This window comes from Mus pahari, chromosome 2 (assembly GCF_900095145.1).
Source record: "Mus pahari chromosome 2, PAHARI_EIJ_v1.1, whole genome shotgun sequence".
Taxonomy (NCBI): Eukaryota; Metazoa; Chordata; class Mammalia; order Rodentia; family Muridae; genus Mus; species Mus pahari.
In genome coordinates this window covers 89,614,831-89,617,811 of record NC_034591.1, presented here as the reverse complement: position 1 = coordinate 89,617,811, position 2,981 = coordinate 89,614,831, and the positions used below count along the sequence as shown (strand labels likewise).

Genomic DNA, 2,981 nt, shown 5'->3' with positions numbered 1-2,981 from the left:
CCGAACCAATACTAACCTCCTTATAACTCAACCAAATGCTGTGTGGCGTGGTTTGAATATCTGTGTCTCTAAGGTTCATGTTCTGAAGTCTAACACTCAAAGTGATGACTGCCCCCCCCACAACCTTGATGCACAGAGAGCTTTGAGGGGGGCAGTCCATGCCCTTTAAAGGAAAGCCTAGAGAGATCAGATGCCACTCCCCCCACTAGGGTCGGACACAGTGAGAAGGTCGAAGCCCTCAGACAAAGGATCCGATGGCACTTAGATCTTGGACTTCAAAGCCATTCAAAAAATAAATCCCTGTTGTTGATGGCATTTTGTTATAGCAGCTGAAGCCCACTAAGGCACACACCTTATGAAACTTAAGCAGGTTGCCTCTACATCTGGCTTTGGTGAACTTTTAAAATAGCCCTAAGTAATATTCATCATTTTCCCAAACATCATGAGCAGGCATTGAAGACTGCAGGGACTTCTAGAGTCAAGGCCATGCTTATCAGCTGCACTAAGGGAGGGAGGACTACTTCCTTATCAGCTGCACTAAGGAGGGAGGACTACTTTCTTTACCCCACAGCCTGCTCCCCTCCTTTCACCCTTCCAAACAAGCAATGCAATTAGATCAGTTAGAACATAGTGTTTTAGTCTAACAAAGAAGCACCAATGAAGAAAGAAAGTGTGTGTTTTTTAACATATCTAAGTCCAGCCTCAGGCTTGTTATGGGTGTTATCTCTCTCTCCCCTCTGAGAGGCTCAAAAAGTAGCAAGCATGGACATTTGGGACACAAGGAGAGACAGATTGAAAAGCGTCCAAGCAAATCCTATCTACTGGGAACCTCAGATGTAACCTTATTTGGAAATAATTTTGTTGAACTAAAATAGGGTTGTTACTGGGTTAGACTGGGCCCTTCTCCTGAGAGGATAGCTGGAGATATGCCGCCACGGGGCAGCTCTTGCCTAGCAGATGTTAGGTGCCAGGTTCTGTCCCTCAGCAACGGAAAGAAGGAAAAGGAGGGGGAAATGTGGGAAGGAAAAGGAAAGGAAAGAAAAAGGGAATACACAAAGTAGACACAGAAAGAAAGTCCTGGCATGGTGGGGGAACAGAGTGAAACTGTGCAGCTCAGAACCAAAGCAATCGCTAGAAGCAGAGGAGGGGTAAGAGATGGTTCAGCAGCTAAGAACACTGGCTGCTCTTGTATAAGATGTGTATTCATGTCCCAGAACTCAAACCACACAGTTCAACTGCCTGTAATCCCTACTCCAAGAGGGGCTTCAGCCTCCAGAACTGTGGAGAACTTTTTTTTTTTAAAGACAGGGTTTCTCTGTGTAGACCTGGCTGTCCTAAAACTCGCTCTGGTAGACCAGGCTGATCCATCTGCTCTTCCTCCTGAGTGCTGGGATTAAAAGTGCGTGCCACCACTGCCTGGACAAACTTCTGTTCTTGGTTTTTTGTTTTGTTTTGTTTTGTTTTGTTTTTTTCTTTAAAGAGGGCAATGGACAAAGGCTTGTTTTATTTTAATGACTGATCCGTGTGAGGCCACAGCCAGGCCACTATGAACAGACACGAGGGAAGCTTTATTTCTTGGTCTCTTCCTCCTTGGACAGAGTCTTGAGGCTCTTCCTTCTTGGCCTGGAGGCGCTCCTCACGGCTCTTTCGTGCTTCCTTGGACTTAGACCTGTGAGACTCAGCCTGGTTAGCCAGGAACTTCTTGCCGGCCTTGTCTGCCTTCAGTTTGTGGATGTGCTCCATGAAAATCCGCTTGTTTTTTAGTACATTCCCTTTGACCTCAGCTACAGGCTGTGATACATATGGCGGTCAATCTTCTCAGGTTCCCGGTATCTCCTGAGAAGCCGGCACAGGATCCTCACCCTTCTCATCCAGGTCACCTTCTCGGGCATCCGAGCGTTGGCAGTACCCTTCCTCTTCCCTATGCCCATAGGCCTGCCCTTCCATCGGACCAAGGTGTTTTTCCAGTAACGAGCCCGGGAATGGACAGTCACAGGCTTCCGGATGATCAGCCTCTCCACCCTTTATATTTAAAAATTAAATTTTTTTGGACTGGCACAAAAAATATATTTGTGTCTTATTGACCTGCCCAGGAGTAGCCAGTCAGAATTTAATTTTACCACTAGTGATCCTTTAGTAAATCCTCAATTAGGAAAACCTGATTTGGGGGGTTTTGTTTTTAACAGATCTTGTGAAAAATGTAATGTCACCTCTCCCCTATTTCCCAGGCCCAGGTAGATACTAGAATATTAATGTAACTTTTACATGATTTTTTTTAACATTTTGCCCTAACGCCAGTACTATTTAAGACCAAACCACCATAATGTTCAGATGTTGAAGAGTTTTGTCACGGCTCCTGTAGTGAGGTGAATCTGAATGGCACTTGCTGCACTCTNTCCAGTTTGGGTGTAGCTGACCCGCCTGAGAGAAAAGCCAAACAGTTGAATGGGAACAGGATAACAAACTTTCTTGGGAAAGCCAGCTAGTACTCCAATTGGTTGTAATTTAGCAAGTCTCGGTTTAGACCATAGCCCCAGGTGTGTGGGGGAAGCTAGACCAGTCTAAGANTGAATTTAGAGTAATTGGTCACAATGAAGGAAGGAGGGGAATTATTATAACTCCTCCTAAAACTGATCTTTATAAATTAGATTTCACAGTTTCTAATGTTTTTATTTTAAAAGTTAAAAGCTTGAAACAAGGCAGCTTAGCTTGTCTAATTTTGGACCAAGNCAGGCAAGCAAGGGAGTGTTAAAAATATAACTTTAAATTAGTTTTATTTTACCCACTGATACTCAGCTAACTCACGGTCAGCTTGGCATACAGACCTCTTGTAAGTTGTCATACTTGCAGCATTCTGTGGAGAAAACACAAGCTTTTTTCTACCCCATAAGGGTAGCTGTTTAGGATTAGCCATATAACAAATGAGATTTAAATAATGTGCACAGGGATATTTTCTCCCTTTCTTGTTAAATGGAAAAGTT

At 44.1% G+C, this 2,981-nt stretch overlaps 1 pseudogene; it reads right to left on the bottom strand.

The window, feature by feature from the left end:
• Window positions 1-1,536: 1,536 nt before the first annotated feature.
• On the bottom strand, window positions 1,537-2,842 carry LOC110316837 (annotated as a pseudogene).
• Window positions 2,843-2,981: the final 139 nt, after the last annotated feature.